The following is a 17999-nucleotide window of genomic DNA, read 5'->3' as shown; positions in this document are numbered from 1 at the left end:
AGACATTATATGACCTAGCAGTTCCACTCCTAGGTATTTACCAATGAGAAATAATAAAATATGCCTACAGAAAGAATTGCATAAAAACCTTTGTAGCAGCCTGATTCATAAAGCCAAACACTAGAAACAATCCAAATGTCCATGGAAAATAGATAAACAAATTCCTTTATAATGGAATACTGCTCATCAATAAAAAACACTACTGATTTAAGCAACAATACTGGTGAATCTCAAAAACATGCTGAATGAAAGAAGCCTGTTGCAAAAGAAAAAGCCTTATTCTATGATTTCATTTACATGAAATCCAAATATGGGTAAATCTAACCTATGGTGATAGACTTCAGATAGTGGGTGGAGAGGGAGGTTGACAGGAAAGGGGCATGATGGAACTCCTAAGGGATGGAAATGACCTATGTCTTGTTTTGAATGGTGGTTACGCAACTGTATACAGTTGTCAGAACTCATGCACTAAACATTTAAGATCTGTGTATTATATCTCAATTTTGTTTAAAAAAAAAAAGAAGAATCTGTCTTCCTCTGTCAAAACTTTTGTAGACAGATGAATAATCCAAGATGGGAGCCTAGAGAATGTGAGAAAAGTTATATGTGAGATTTCTTGGAAGAAGAAGCAATTGGCTGCCTCCAATGTGTACAAATATGTCTGTGCTACCAGAATCCCTCAAGAGAATGTTAGAAAGGAGGACCTGGAGTCAACAACCTACTGAAGAAATGGAAAGCACAGCTTTTGGGTGCCAGCAGATGCTAGGGACATCGCTGAAAAGGCCATTTTAGAGTGAACAGATTTTGGTGAGGGGGGGGGAGTGGGGGAAGGGTGGTTTGCCAGCACTAAAGATGGCGACTTTCATGCTTCACCTAGAGGGGAAGGTGGTACATGGGGATCCTTCCAAGGATACTTCACGTGTTCCTCGGCTTGGGAGTCGCCTGACCGAAAGACCAGTTAGTCAGTCTACCTTGAAGGTGGAGCTGAGGCATCCATCCTAAAGTCAGGGAAGCTGGATTGGTTTTAGGTGTCAGAACTGTCCCTTAGACGTGGTTTCTCAAGGCCAGGAATGTTGGGTTCCATCTCAGGGAGGAGACTAGATCCATCTGGTCAACCTTCCTGCTGGAGAAGGTGAATCCATTTATGTTCCCAGTTACCAGAGAGCATTGATCCTCCAAAGATTGCCTTTCGTCTGCATAAACAATGGGCTTTATATAACTTGATTCCCCTACGGAATCCCTTAAAATGATCTCAAAGAGTATTCTTGACTTCTGAATGCTTTGAGTGCTGCTGAAAAGCAAAAAGGACTTGATGGGGATACAGAGAGGGCATCAACATCAAAGTAACTTCTTCTTTTCCTGCAATGGTAGGAACAGCTGGAACCTAAGGCAATTCTTATCTCTTGTCCAGATCCTGTCAAAAATCTCATCTGATCACAGTAGTAAAAGTGGTATGAACAGGGTGATTCTCCTGCGTTTTTGGAGTCAGGCCCTTGAAAACTGTTTTAGAGAAGTTTATCCTTAATCCCTTAAATAGAGAAGTATGTAATATTGCTATAATGGGAAGTTTGTTTTAGAAAAACTGGGAAGTATGACTTGAGTCCCTTAATAATCAGTGCCTCTGATTTTTCCTGAATAACAGAAATGTATATTGCATGTGATACAGACTGTTCCTTTGTACCCATAGCCCTCACAGTTTGAATACTTCTTATGTTGTGTGTTCTAAAGATGCAAAAATGTTGTTAGACAATGTCCATCAAACACTTGGGAGATTGGCTCAGAAGGAAGCATCATATTCATGAACTGCTTTCATATGGTTATAGGTATTTCAAGATTCGTTTGTCAGCTGCAAAACTGGTCCTATTTCAGCATCTGTAACTCCTGCACTTACTGATAGAAAGATGAAGATTCTGTGCAGTGAGTACTGGATTGGAGTGTTGGCATTTCTGACAGAACTGACAGTTTTTCACATTGACTGAGGCATTAGGTAGACTTTGCTTTCTGGATTATATATCACTTTATCATGGATTATATACCATTCTTTCTAATTGTGCTAAACTGGGAGCAATTGCAAGAGAAATGAGAATAGTCCATGCTTTGCACCCGTCCCTCCCCTAGAGGACTTTTAGGAGGGCTCAGGTGGGAGCCACAAACTAGACAAAAAATTAAGGAGGTGGCAGTGGTAGAGCTGAATCAGGTGTCACTAAGGGTAACTATGAAGGTCTGGGATGATGGCCTTTAGGATAGTAGGTGCCAGTGTGCTGCTCTATTTTTGTGTAATTTTTCCCCCTTAACATCACTCAGGGTTCAGTCTCAGTGGATTGGGAATGCTACCGCAGGTTTTCCCTTGGAGAGTGTCCCCTTTAACATTTTAGACTCCTCTAGCTATTCAGGTTTTTTTCATGTCACTCATATTTATTTTGTCTATTAAAAATATTTTCCCAGCATCATTTCATTCCAGGGAAACGAAGCAGTCTCCTCCACAATCAAACAAGATTAATGTGCAAACTTAGCACTTATCCATTTATGCTTTGCAATGATTTAAAGTTCTTATCCTATCGTTGAATTAAATATTCATGGTAAAAAAGAAAAGGCAAGAAATAGAGTGGCGGCAGGGGTAAAATTCTAGGATGTACTTCAGAGACAGACAGCCGGCTGCTTGATTTCAGTTAATCTGGCTATTTTTCTTCATTACCCTTCAAAGTTCAGTTGAAAGGCCTTAGCTGAGGATTCTTTTGCTAAACACATTCTTTCAGATCAGTGTAAAAATGTATGCTATAGTTTTCCAGGAACCCAATACTCTGTTAGCTTCCATTTTATTTTACTTTCTTTTTGTTAGTGGTGGTAATAAGCATGAAACCAATGTAGCAGGAAACCATGGGGATGAGCTTTCTCTTTGGGTGAGCCTTTTCCATGGTAGTAATACCCTCAGAGATGCTCACATTCAGTCACGTTTGAGCTTGGGTGAAAATGGTTAACTATACTTCTGAGTTATTCCCTTTATTCAGAATAAGAAGTAGAGGAAGCAAGTTTGGTAATGAAGTATGGAAGAGATAACTTAATAACTCAGCCCAAAACTGCATAGCTTAAAACAACAGTAATTTATTTTTTCTCATGCTTCTGTGGCATAGGAATTTGGACAGGGTTGGCGGCTCTACGTGCTGTCAGCTGAGGTGGGGCACTGGGCTGTATGCAGCTGGTGGCTGCGATGGGCTGGAAGGTTGTGAAGGTTTCACTTTTAAGAGCCAGTGCCTCTTGCTTTCCTCTTATTCTTTCTTCTCCACCTGGGTAGCTTGGCCTTTCTCACAGGACATAGTCTCAGGGTAGTTGGACTTTGCTTACATGGAGGCTTGCTTCCAAGAGGCAAGGTGGAAGTTGCCAGGAGCAGCATCACTTCCACATTTTGTAGGTCAAGTTACATGTCAGCCCAGATTCTAGATGAAGCGAGACAGACTGCACCTCTTGATGGGTGGAGTGGCACTTGTGTACAGGAAGGCGAGGAATTGATGGTGGCTGTTTGGAGATTATCTGTACAGTTATTTACCTATGTAACTTAAAGAGAAGGGACAATTTTAGGAAAATTGCTAATTTTATTTGTTCCAGTAAGGTGGACTGCTATGATGAAGATTATGAAAGCTTTCTTGATGGGTTGTTTCATAGAGATGACTTTATAAATCCAATAATGTTGATCGAAACTCCTCCCCCACCCCTGCATCCCCCTTAATTTGTCAGTGCTCATTAAGTAATAACTTGACTGTGTGATGGGACATTTATTTACACACTGTAACTAAAACCTCGGGATGCTGTAATGAATGAATTCTTGATTCTTAGGAAATTTGGACAAAGAAGTTCAACTTAGTCTAGATCTGGAAATAATTCCAGATTTCCTATTATTGTACTCCAATGGACCTTAACTCTTCTTGTTATTCCTCCTACTTCTGGAGGAGTAGCATATGTCCATTTTCTCACAGCCAGAGATGATCTTGAAAATAAGTGCCTGTTTTAGAAGAAAAACTAAGACTACACTTCTAATATAAAAATCCTCCCAAAGTTTAGTCTACAGCTTGGTGAATGTAAAAATCTGTTCCCATTGCACTCCAATTATTAGACAGTAAAATGTATTGCATGATTATTGTGTACTAAATATTCTGAAGAAAGGGTCATAGAATAGGAATAAGAAGATTGATGTTCTTGTCACCTTTGGCAAGTCATTCAACTTGGAGCCTTTTTCTTTTTTTCTTTTAATCCCAGTTCCTTCTTTTATTTTTTATGATTTAAAAAATTGAAGTATAGTTAATCTTCAATATTGTGTTAGTTCCAGGTGTATATTTTCAGATTCTTTTCTATTATAGGTTATTACAATATATTGAATATAGTTCTCTGTGCTATATAGGAGGACCTTGTTGTTCATTTATTTCATATATAGTAGTGTGTATATGTTAATCCCAAACTCCTTATTTATCTCCCCCCCCCCACCATCCCCACTGTCCCCTTTGGTAACCATAAGTTTGTTTTCTATTTCTGTGAGTCTATTTCTGTTTTGTAAATAAGTTGACTTATATCATTTTTTAAGGTCCACATATAAGTGGTATCATATATTTGTCTTCCTCTGTCTGACTTATTTCACTTAATATGATAATCTTTAGGTCCACCCATGTTGCTGCAAATGGCATTATTGCATTCTTTTTTAATGGCTGAGTAATATTCCATTGTGTATATATACCACATCTTCTTTATCCATTCACCTGTTGATGGATATTTAGGTTGCTTCCATGTCTTGGCTATTGTAAATAGTGCTGCAGTGAACATTGGGATGCCTGTATCTTTTAGAATTAGAGTTTTCTCCAGATATGTAAGGCTTTTTCTTAATCTATAAAATGAGGAGAATAATTCCTACTCTGCTTTCCTCAGAGGGTGTGAGATTTAAATGAATAAGAGTATTCAGGGCCACACATAAGGTATGATAACTGGTGATAAAAGAAGTGTTGGGATACCAAAAAATGAGAAAGAACTCAATTTAGAAAATATATGTATATATATGTGTATTCCCTCCAAGGGGCGCAAGTCTCATTAGAGAGCATTTCCAGTATAGTATCTAGTTAAAGCATAGAAATAGTTTAAGATAATCCCAATGATTTCCAGAGAGAGTTAGCAAGACCCTTTTTGTTTTTCATTCCTTCTCACTCTTCTAGCTATGTAGAAAGTTTGGGTCAGACTAAACTGCCCTAGCCAGAATACCAGTCCCTTTAAATGTTTAATTCCTTTTAAAAGCTGGGTAACATGGCAGAACATTAACTACAGGAATCAGGACTGGGCTTGTCCTTTCTGCCCTGACATTCTATGATTTCTGCCCTTCCTTGACAGTACTTTTACTTATATATGGTTAAAGATCCTTTTCATGATCAATTTAATAAGGATTTTAAAAGATCATCAGAAAATCATCAGATAAAAATAATTCTAGATTCCTGCTGGCCATAAAATAGTTGCCACATTTAACTGATGGTATATAGGCATACTTCATTTTGTAGCACTTGGCTTTATTGCACTCTACAGATATTGTGCTTTTTACAACTCGAAGGTTTGTGGCACCTCTACATCGAGCAAGCCAATTTTCCAACGGCATTTTTCTCACTTCGTGTCTCTGTGTCACATTTTGGTAATTCTTACAATATTTCTAACTTTTTTTCATTATTATTACATTTGTTATGGTGACCTGTGATGTGTGATCTTTGATGTTATTATTATAATCGTTTGGGGGCACCAAGAACCATGCCGATGTAAGATGGAGAACTTAATTTTGTGTGTGATCTGCCTGCTCCACCAACCAGCTGTTCCCCTATCTCTCTCCCTCTCCTCGTGCCTCCCTATAACCTGAGATGAAACTATTTTGAAATTAGGCCAATTAATAACCCTGCGGTGACCTCTAAGTGTTCAAGTGAAAGACAGTGTCCCACATCTCTTATATTAAGTCAAGAACTGGAAATGATTAAGCTTAGTGAGGAAGGCATGTCATAAGCCAAGATAGGGCGAAAGTTAGCCTCTTGTGCCAAACAGTTAGCCACGTTGTGAATGTAAAGGAAAAGTTCTTGAAGGAAATTAAAAGTGCTACTGCAGTTAACACATAGATGATTAGAAAGCAAACATCCTTATTGCTGATATAGTGAAAGTTTTAGTGGTCTGGACAGAAGATCAAAGCAGCAACACCATTCCCTTAAGCCAAAGACTAATGCAGAGCAAGGCTAACTCTCTTCAATTCTGTGAAGGCTGAGAGAGGTAAGGAAGCTGCTGAAGAAAATTTGAAGCTGGTGGAGGTTGTTTCATGAGGTTGAAGGAAAGAAGCCATCTCCATAACATTAAAGTACAAGGTGAAGCAGAAAGTGCTAATGTAGAAGTTGTAGCAAGTTATCCAGAAGGTCTAGCTAAGATAATTAATGAAGATGGCTACACTAAACAGATTTTTCAATGTACACAAAACAGCCTTTTATTGGAAAAAGATGCCATCTAGGACTTTCATAGCTAGAGAGGAGAAGTCAATGCCTGGCTTCAAAGCTTCAAAAGAAAGCCTGACTCTGTTGTTAGGAGCTAATGCAGCTGGTGATTTTAGTTGAAGCCAGTGCTCATTTACCATTTTGAAAATCCTCTCATAAGAATTATGCTGTATCTACTCTGCATATGCTCTGTAAATGGAACAACAATGCCTGATGACAGCACATCTGTTTACAACCTGGTCTACTGAATATTTTAAGCCCACTGTTGAGACCTACTGCTCAGAAGAAAAGACTCCTTTCATAGTAGTAGTACTGATTGACAGTGTCCCTGTAACCCAAGAGCTCTGATGGAGATGTACAATGAAGTTAATGTTGTTTTCATGCCTGCTAGCACAACATCCATTCTGCAGCCCATGGGTCAAGGAGTAATTACTTAAGAAAAAACATTTTGTAAGTCTATAGCTGCCATAGTGATTTTTCTGATGGATATGGGCACAGTCACTTGAAAACCTTCTGGAAAGGATTCACCATTCTAGCTACCTTTAAGAACATTTGTGATTCATGGGAAGAGGTCAAAATATCCACATTAACAGGAGGTTGGAAGAAGTTGATTCCAATGCTCATGGATGACTTGGAGGGGCTCAAGACCTCAGTAGAGGACGTAATTGCAAATGTGGTAGAAATAGAAAGAAAACCAGAAGAAGTGGAGCCTGAAGATGTGTTTGAATTGCTGCAATCCCATGATAAAATTTTAATTGATAAGGAGTTGTTTCTTATGGATGAGCAAGGAAAGTGGTTTCTTGAGATGGAATCTACACCTGGTGAAGATGCTATAAAGATTGTTGAAATGACAACAAAGAATTTAGAATATTAACAGTTGATAAAGCAGCAGGGTTTGGGAGGGTTGACTCCCATTTTGAAGGAAGTTCTACTATGGGTAAAGTGCTGTCAAACAGCATTGCATTCTATGGAGAAGTCATTTGTGAAAGGAAGAGCCAACCGATGTGGCAAACTTCATTGTTATCTTATTTTAAGAAATTGCCACAGTCACCCGAACCTTCAGCAACCACCACCCTGATCAGTCAGCAGCCATCAACATCGAGGCAAGACCCTCCACCAGGAAAAAGATTATGACTCACTGAAGGCTCAGACGATGGTTAGCATTTGTTAGCAATGGAGCGTTTTTAAAATAAGGTAGGTACATTGGTGTTTTAGACACAATGATATTGCACATTTAATAGACTACTGGATAGTGTAAATATAACCTTTATATGCACTGGAATATTTGCTTTATTGTGGTGGTCTGGAGCCAAACTTGCAGTATCTCCAAGGTACACGTGTACAATAGTTTGCTTCTTCTTTTTTCAGGGATCCAGTAAATTATAGGCCTGTGCTGTCAAATATGGTAACCACTAGCCACATGGGATTATTTCCATTTAAATTTAAGTTAATTAAAATAAAAAATTCAGCTCCTCAATCAACACTCAGCCATATTTCAAGTGCTCACTAGCTACCGTATTGGACAGTACAGATGTAGAACATTTGCATCATTACAGAAGATTCTAATGGATGGCACTATTTTCTAACCCATTTGTTGCTGTTTTTTCTTCCTGCTATCTCCCTCAAAGTCTTGCTCTTTCATGCTTGTTTGTTTCGGGTGAGCAATGGGAAAAAAAGAGATCAAACTCCTGTCCAATGTTTCTGTGTTTTAGTAGTGTTGATGAAATAGCTGGTAACTGAATGAGCTGAAACTATTGACTAGAGTAAGATTTTAAATTAAATTAAATTATTTGAATTTAATTTATATGTTTCACCCAAAGAAGTGGTATAGAGGTGGCTATATTTGGTTTTTAAATGGACTACTATCATGTCTTTGCTAAACACTTCTCATGAGCTAGTGACTACAGTTTTCCTATTGGGTGTTGTTTCATTACCTCTAAAAATTTTGTTTTATTACAAACTCCTTTAGTAAGTGAAAATTAGGCCACTCTGCTCATATCTAGGCCTTTTCTCAGTTTAAACAAAATTTCTGATCTGAGATATGTTCGGATCTTCATATATGCCAGTTAAAATATTGACTTTAAACAAAGAGGTCATAAAAAATATGTGATTAAAATGATTAGGAGTTGAGTCCTTATCACATAACACAAAGTAAATGAGGGTTGCATAATTCTGTACTTAAGAGGTGCAGCTCCATTGCACAGGCATGTTCCTGGATATTCCAGACTGCTTTTAAATTATAGTGCTTTGTGTTGAGAGATTGATATTAAAATATACTTGGGAATTAAGATTCACTTATGATGAATAGTTGTTTAAAAAGCTTTAAGATAACACTGTGGAGACGTGGTGTTAAAAAGAAGTCTTCAAAGCCAAGCCACATTTCTTCGGATCAGAACCAGAAACATTTGTGTAAGCAGTATATTTACCAAATGGATCTCCAGTAATGGAAGCCCATTTTTCACTTTAACATTACTGTAATTTATGCAAAGCCAGGCAACAAAATTATATCTTCTTGTTAATATTTCCTACATGGACCAAATTTCGGTCATTTTTTTATTGTGAAAAGTTTGCTACTGAAAACTTGAATTCTGTGAACAGGCTCGTTTTAAGCATATTTTCCTATCTTCATATCCAAACCAGTGAGAATAGGTACTTACCCAGGAGATTCAGTCAGTTAGCCCGTAGCCATGAACCCCAGAAGGGAAGACTAGTTCATCACTCATCTAGTTGGACTTCCTACATGATGTGAATTGCTTGAGGATTGGGCAATGAGGGTGATGTCCCAGGTGTGAACCGGCTTTGTTCTAGGCAGCTGGGCAGGCTCCTTAGTAGCATATCTTTCCAGAATTCCAAATCATTAAATGAGATGCTTGTTTCCCAGTCGCTGTGTCATGACACACCAGTGAGTCACAAAGATTTCCCTGCAGTGTTGCAGCAAGCCTAGCTTTCCCCAAAGCTCTGCTTCCTTCTTGGACACATTGCCACCAGGCTACCAGCATGGCCTGCACATTCTGTCCCCAGTCCCAAGGGTTTTACATTCTTTATGTCTGGATTTAGCTAAAGTCTTTTCTTGGCTAGGGTTGGTTTGCAGTTCCTAATCTGAATTCCTCCACCCATGCCAAGTTGTTTTTGCAAGGGGTTAAGCCAGTCTCTACACATAGGTCTAACAGTTTATCGTTCAGAATGACATTTCTTTGAGTTACTCATTGCCAGTGTCCTATGAAACCACCATTTCTTTTATTTCCTAGAAGTGGGAAGGAATTTGAGACACCAGGTAAAAAGGAAGAGTGAAGAAAGAAAAGTGTGGGGATGACAAACACTTGTGAACTGGACTGTTTCTTATGGGCCAGAAAAACATATTTGTGTCAGCCTTGCCCATTCTTACAAGCCCTTTCAGAATCTTTTCTGCAAAGTTTTCTGTAGTCACTATTTGGTCAGTCTCCTTCTCCCTGTTCTCCTACTGTGTATTGTTTAGATCTCCACCATATTGCTACTGATCAGGTTCTGCTTTGTCACTTGGTCATTTGTGCATGTCTCTTATTGAAATAGTCACATTCTTTGTATCTTCAGAAGCACCTATAATATAATATGATATAATATAGTATAATATACAACATAAAATAACAATATATAAGTTTATACATAGATATATATTTTTTAGGTTCTTTAAATATAACAGATTCATATTCAATACATAGTATTGAGTACTTACTCTACATTGTAGAAGACACTGGTGAAAAAACAATGAACAAAACAGGTATGACCCCTTCTCTCAAGGACCTTCCATCAGAGCATGGACATTAAATAATAATTTAAATTGCAACTTGATGAGTCCAGAAAAGGAGTTGTACAGTGTGCTGTATGTAAGATGATGTAACAGGAGGGCCTAGCCTCTTCCAGGGGTTGCATGGGGGAATTTTCTGGTAGAAGTGCCATTTGTGTTGTAAGCTGACACTTGAAGGATAAGTAGGAGTTAACCAGGCAGAGGTAGAGGAAGAGCATTCCACACAGAGGGAACAGCATGTGTAAAGCATGTTGCTGGATAGGTTGCCTTGCAGATATGAAGAACTGAAAGACCAGTATACCTGGAACATAGTGGGTTAGGAAGAGAATGGTGCTAGAGGGGTGGATAGGTATCAAATCTTGCACGTATTTGTGGGCCATGTGTGGAGGGTTTGGTTCTTTACCCTAAAATCAAGAAATCACCACTGAAAGGTATAAAGCAGCAGATGCTTAATCCACATATTTATTCAATTAAATCTTAACAGCCTTCAGCTTTGGGAACTTACACTGGTACTCATTGTTCTCATCTGCACTTTTACTGTCTGGGGAAAAGAGGAAGTAGTATGACTTGTACAGGTGATTGGAACCTCTCTACTAAAAGATAATAAGATGCCTCCTCAAAAAGAAAGAACTACCAGTCTGGATCTAAAGCTTTTGAAATTTGAATTTTATTCTATCTTAGACATGGATCACTCAGTTTATTCTGAAAACCTGATTTCTAGCAATCATCTTCTTCCCAGTTTATTCTTGGACCCTTGTCTCAGTGAATTAGACCATTCTTGAGTCCTGAGACCGTTCCCCCTGCCGCAATCATCTGCCCCACCCTGCCCAAACACTTAGCCATTGAAGGGAAAAATCTCAACGGTTTTTCTCTTGCTGGAGCCGTGTGTCCATATCAATCATAAGCAGTCTCATGGAAAAGCAGTCTCATGGAAAGCTTGGAGGAAGGAAAGGAGGGGAAGAGGCATCAAAGGACCTGGGGCTAGGTGCCCAATCATTATTTTGCTGAACTGGAGCTCAAACAGATAGGAGAGTTGGAAAATTTGTGAATGCAGTGAGAATAAGGAAGGCAAGAACTTTTACTTTTTTTTTTTTGGAGGTATAATTGACCTACAGCACTATGTTAGTTCCAGGTACACAACACAGTGATTCAATAATTCTATACATGACAAAATGATCACCACAGAGGTAAGAATTTTTAATGCGTGTTCTCAAATGTTAAAATCCAGTTTATTATATTGCTTGAAGATGCCAGTGCTTTGTGCATAGACCCTTTAAATGATTAACGGTTCTTAAACATCACAGCAAAACTAGAGGTGTGGATAAAGAGGCATAGGTTCTAAAAGGTTATTTTTTGCTTTTTGAATCCTTAAGACTAGTAAAAATGAAAAAAAAAGTTCAGATTAATCAGTTCTTACTAAAAAGAAGCACTGGAGAGAGTATTTAGTCAATTGCTTGATTATTTGATGATCACTACTATACTAGATACAAAATAGAAAAACAGAGATACAGTGTTTTCTTACGAGAAACATATCTCTGAAATAATTTTATATTTGCTTTTAAGCACTCTCAACTCTTGGACAAAGTATTTCACTTCTGACCCAGTTTCCTACTGCATGGTAGGGCTATAGGAGCCTATGGATGTGAAGGGGCTTTTAAAAACTGAAGAGCACATACAAATGTATATACTAGTATTATTGTTCCAGTTATCTATTACTGAAGAACAAACCATCCTAAATTTAAAACAATGATTTATTATTTTGTACAATACCCTGGGTTGGCTGGGATCTGCTGGATGGCACCAGGTGACTTTGGGTCACTCATGCAGCTGCATGCAGTTAGGAACTGAGAGCTGTGGATAGAAGGTCTAAGATGAGTGCATTCACGTGCCCCCCCAGGTGTCTGGCTCTTGGCTGGAGTGCCTCTGTGCCCTTCCACCTGGCTTCCCATTCTGCAAGACCTCTCTCTCCATGTGGTCTCTCTACCTGGATGCAGACCAGCCCAGACTTCTTTACGTGGCATTTTGGCTGAAGTCTTCTTAAGTTACTCAGCAATGCTTTTACATTCTTCTGGTCCATTACAGGGCCAACCCACAATCAGTGGGAGGAAAAATAGATTCCAACTCTTGACCGAGGAGAGCAAACTCACATTGGGAAAGCGTACGCAGACTGGGAGGGATTGTGGCAGCCATCTTTGGAAAATTCTATGACAATTATTAGGTAAAGCTTGATAGGTTAAAATGTTCTACTCTCAATGAGTAAGCAATTAGAAACAAACTCTTGTTTACGTGCCATTAGAACAGAAGGCGCTGTATATAGAAATGTTGCTTTGAAGCAATATTTGCAAAACATGCAAACTTCTGTATCTGTATTTGGAAAAAATAAAACAGGTCTTTGTTGCTACGTTTCAAAAAAAAAAAACAAACTCTTGACCTACATTACTTCCAGAGATTAAAATTTTTTTCATTTTTAATATGTATGCATAATAACCATCAAATATATTCACAGTAATTATTCTAGTTGAAGGGGAAAATGTATCCCCTAAAAACCTAATTCCTGATTTAGTCTTATTGTTTAATAACAAAGAAATATACTACAATCATACTTTTTATTGTTTCAGAAGTTAAACGCACTCTACCCATTTATTGATACAAAGGGAATTTGTATCTCCCTCTAGTGGCAATAGGTTTTCTTTTCTTTTTTTTCAGAGCTTGCTTGAAACAGTAAGATGGCTGACATATATAACAGAACACAGTTTCAAAAATGACTGGTTTTCACTGAGATGGATGCTTTCTCCTGTGTGAGTTATGGTAGATTCTTTCATTATGAGAAATGTTCACCTTCCTAAGAAACAATCATCATATTATATGAAAAAAAAAAATTGAAAGGAGACTTCCTGTTAACTTTTAAAGCATAAAAACTGTTCCCGTCAATCAAGGTCTTAAGTGAAAATGATTATATTTTGACAACTAAAATAGCTTGATCCTTCACTGAAAAAAATAAATTGGATTTTTCGTTTTTGTCTGAAGAATTATTTTTGGAGCAGATAAATGTATTTAATTGCAAAAATCGTTAGAAAGAGATCAATAGGTAGTTATTGAAATGTGAAGCTTGAGAAACACTAACAGCCAAACCAACAATAAATAAATAAAAATTAAAATAGAAGTGCCAAAGCCTTATGCTTTCCTCTAAAAAAAAGTTCAAGTTCGGATAGCTATCGCTATCATTGTATAAAAGGAAGCACCACGTCAAAGGGTGGGAATAGAAAAACAGCTACAGCGGAATTTGTAAATGAGGCTTTCCTATCCTCGCCCCACCACCCAGGAGAGTTAATAATGTTCATTAAGTTAGTCTCTTATCTGTCCATTTACAGGCAGAGCTATTCTGATTCTTCAAGAAAGGACATTTTCTGTAATGCTATCAGAAAAGACATTCTTACAAAATGCTGTTTTCTCAACTATTTGCTGAAGCTGATCCGAGTTACTTATACTGTATTGTCTTGTGTGGCAGGCTGAAGCCCTCATCCCTTTCTTCTTCCCACAAAGATAGCAGGATGGACAGGGATGGTAGGTAAGAATCCAGAGATTTTTTTTTTTCTTTTTTAATTTCCAGAAAGTAGAACCTAGGATTATCAGAAGAATTCCAGGATATTTTTTGCTTGGGAGTAAACTATGAACTAGTAAGGTTTCATGAAAATAATTAAACCATCCAATGAAAATTTAGTGTTTCGTTCCAATACCTCTTTTCAGTCCGATGTGTATAGCCAAGTATGTGTCTCTTGTGGTCTCGATTACATCCGGTGTTTTTAGCTGGCAGCATTTCCTCTGTTGAGGCCCCACTTGATTTGCCAGGCTTCATTTCTGTGAATATAAAGAGAGAAAACCAAGTTGTATGAAAGAGTGAAATTTAAGAAAAAATTAAGTGTTAGGATAACATTGATTTTTGAAACAAAAAATGAGACACTAAATCTGTTAGAAACAAACTGGTCCTCTGATTATGAAAAATATATAGGCTGCAAAAGTACTTGGAAAGTCATAGCTATCTTTTAACCACCCTGTATGTTTTCTTTTGAATATTTATAAAAAACTAATTCAATTAACAAACAGAGACCGAAGAAGCCCCTCTTATGTAGTTAGTTGCACACATCTGGAATAACGAAAGTGAATTTGCAATTCTTAAAATGGTGTTTTCTTCCAGTTCTCATAGAAGTGTTTTTGGAGCAGTGGTCTATACAAACAGCTGTATTCAATCTTGAGTAAAAGGCACTTCCTGAAGAGAATGAAATTCAACTTAACATTCGAGCTTGCCCAGAACGTAATACTGTGGGGCGGGTGTACTATGTGATTATGAAACTGGACGTGGGCACCCTGCTGAGGTGATTTCTTGTAAATAGTACCCAACAGAAACCATTAATCAATGACAGTGCTTTTAACTGAAGATTTAATCATCTAAAAGCATTGCTTATTCATTGTCAATTAAGACAAAACCATCTTAATTTTCAAGAATTTTATTCTTTGGTATTTTGAAAATATAATTCCCTTCTGAAATTATGTTTATATGGAATCTGTATCTTTATCTATCTACACTTACTCATATATATAGATATGCATACCTACATACGTTTATATATATTTAGACTTCTCAGGTTTTTAAAATTGCTGTGTCATTCTTGAGTTTCAGGCAAATTTTATTTTTGATTTTTAAAATTCATTCATTCATTCATTTACTGTAGTGAACCTAATTTAAATAGAATTTTTGTTCCTGGCTTCATAAGATTAGTTGATTACATATATAGATGTGAGAGGTACAGTTTTAGCTATTTAATATCGATTTTTAAAATATCTTTTAGGTAGGTATTACTAACTTTTACTTTCCTAAATATTGTACTTATTTAAAAGAAAGAAAGTGTTGTATAACTTGTATATTGCTAAATCTTAATGGAATTATGGTTTAGATGGAAGTTTTTACTGAATCAGTTGTTTTCTTTATGGATCACTCTTTTGTTGTCTAAACAATGAATGCATAGTTTTCAATCAAGACTATGAAATTGAAATAAAGTCTAACACATTAAGCCAGAATTAACAAACAAACATATATAAAAATTCCAGCCTTCTCAATTTGTAGAAATCAAAACCATTTCCTGTTTTACTTTGGTAACAAAGAAGGAGCTAGGCTTTTTTCATTCTTTGACGAAATCTCTAAGTTGCTTTGAAGACCTTTGTTTATAATGGCTTCGTGCATTCTTTTCTTCTTGACATGCTCCCCTCCCTCCAGTGAGATACTAATTAAAGAGAGGCCACTGTGACCCTAGATTGTTTAAAAGTCACCAGGAATGAGGCAGCAGCACAAATCTGGACAGGAAGTGCTCATTCCTAAAATACAACACAACCCTTAAAGACCATCTTATCAAAAATCTGTTGGCTTCTAATAGCAAAAGAAAAATAAAATGCTTCCTTTGATTTAAAACATATACATTTAAAACCAAAATAGAATCTCTAAAACTTACTTAGACAAGACATCATATATACAGCTTTTAGAAGAATTTTCAAAAAATAACACTATCTCTTATATATTAGATGATAGTTTAGAGACATTGAAATAGATAAACATTAAAAACATTTTGGGTTTGATGGAGAATAGTTTAATTTGTATGTGGGTTTTGTGTGTGGGTGGGGGGAGAGGAGCCTATATCTTGTCATTCCTTTGAAAGAATTTGAGACAGCTCAGATTGTATATGAGAAGCTTGGTTTTCTCAGATGCAGAAAGTGGCAACACTTTAATTGGGATGATAAGAAAGATGCATATAGTACCAGCTGATCATATAGGCAATTTTGTTAATACTAAATTATTTGGAAGAAATTGAAATAATTTAGTAACTTAAATAAGCAGGTGGTACTGCCTGACATCAAATTATTTCCCTCTTGAAATGACTTGCTGTTGCTAAGTGCTAACTTTCAAGAAGAGTTTCTTATACAGCTGTTAGTATTTGTTTAGCAAGATGTTTTTGATTGCAAGTAATAGAGACCCGCTACTGTTTGTGTTAATTAATGGGGGTGGGATTATTCTGAGTATATATAGGGGAATCAAAATCTCTGTTATGAGACCAGGCCTCAAGGGAACCCAGGAAAGCTGCCTTACCAGGCCTCGGGATTGGCAGGACCATAGTTTCCATGGGCCTTGTGGAGGCCAACTGGATGATTGTTCTCAGTTCAAGGCACAAATTAAACAGCAGGAGTTTTGAATTTTCCCTCTTGAGCTTCCATCATTTCTGTCTCCCAGTTGCTCTTTGTTTAGCTGCTGAGTCTAGTTCCTTTGCTTCTTGCTATCTACTCTTACCTCATTCCTCCACTCCTGTGAGTCTCAGTGTTGAAAATCCTTGCCCTGTGAGTCACTATTACAAGTGATGATTCCTCTGTCTCATTGTTTCTGCGTCTTCCCAACTTCAGCTTAGTCAGGACTGAGGCCTCAGCTGCCTCATGGCCTCCCTCTCTGTGCACAGTACCTGACTGACTATATATAGTAGGCTCTCTGTAAGTATTGGTTGAATGAATAGATGAGGACTGTTGTTAGGGAATTACCATCATCTTCTCTTTTAATCAAACTTTTAAGGAGCTAATAAGATAGAAAATAACTAAAAGGCAAGTGGAAGAGAAAAGTTATTTTGAGAATTTTTAGAGACCTGATCATCTCTCTTTGGGTTAAAAAGAATTCACTGTAGTAGTAGTAAGAAATTATTTGTTTTTGCAGGCACTGAAGAAGTGAATGTGTTTAAATTTGAGAGTACAGACTATCCTATTAAAAGAAAGAAGTACCTTTAAAAATCTCCCACTTCGGGCTTCCCTGGTAGCGCAGTGGTTGAGAGTCCGCCTGCCGATGCAGGGGACGCGGGCTCGTGCCCCGGTCCGGGAAGATCCCACGTGCCGCGGAGCGGCTGGGCCCGTGAGCCATGGCCGCTGAGCCTGCGCATCTGGAGCCTGTGCTCCGCAACGGGAGAGGCCACAACAGAGAGAGGCCCTCGTACCGCAAACAAACAAACAAACAAAATCTCCCACTTCATGCTGCGCATTCAAGCAGCTATAGGTACTATCAGGAATGGAGATAATTTAACTTCAGATGTCAGGAAATGAAGCACTCATTATCTTGACCATATTCCACCCAGGAACCAAGATAAAGGTCTCTAGTGTAGGTCTGAAGGCTTCTTTTGGCCTTCAGATCTGAATCTTTATTATTTGTCTGTGAAGGGATGATCAATTCCTGATTTTCTCAAGGCAACCGTCCCCTTTTATGCTTGTTTTTTAAGTCCTCTACCTTCCAATAGCTGCTCATCTTTTAGCTTTTGGTTGCTCAGGTTAAAAAAATAAACACCAGGACAGAGTTCTCAATTCTTTATTCCTTTGCTTGCTTTTTTTTTTTTAAATATGAAATTGAGGTTCTGAAGTTTATTTTATAAAATCTTTCCTAGATTCTGCCATTTGTATAATAGTATATGAGTAAATGGTAGGCATAATTAGACCCAAATGGGTAATTATGTTTTTCATTTAAAAGTTTTCCTCTAACAACTGGGTTGAAGAAGAACCTGAAGAGCAGTTTAAGATTCAGTAAAATAAATTTTTTTAGAAAAAGATTCAGTTGCCCAGCTTTCCCTGTTAGAGCATGACTATCCAAAGTTGCCAGTTAATGGGGCTTTCATTCCTCCTGCACTTTGGAAATGATCAGCATTTCCAAACAC

At 37.6% G+C, this 17999-nt stretch overlaps 1 protein-coding gene and 1 long non-coding RNA gene across 5 annotated transcripts in view; one reads left to right on the top strand and one right to left on the bottom strand.

The window, feature by feature from the left end:
• RBMS1 (RNA binding motif single stranded interacting protein 1) overlaps window positions 1–17999 on the top strand; it is a 212885-nt gene that overhangs the window by 49238 nt on the left and 145648 nt on the right. The window lies entirely within an intron of this gene.
• On the bottom strand, window positions 3084–17234 carry LOC136793596 (uncharacterized). Its single transcript, XR_010839122.1, has 4 exons — window positions 17083–17234; window positions 14010–14130; window positions 9146–10064; window positions 3084–3552 (listed from the first exon to the last, which is right to left on the bottom strand). It is a non-coding gene; the product is annotated as an uncharacterized lncRNA (long non-coding RNA).

This window comes from Kogia breviceps, chromosome 2 (genome assembly GCF_026419965.1).
Source record: "Kogia breviceps isolate mKogBre1 chromosome 2, mKogBre1 haplotype 1, whole genome shotgun sequence".
NCBI classification, from domain to species: Eukaryota; Metazoa; Chordata; class Mammalia; order Artiodactyla; family Physeteridae; genus Kogia; species Kogia breviceps.
The sequence above is the reverse complement of the archived record's forward strand: the minus strand, read 5'-3'. Positions and strand labels throughout refer to the sequence as shown.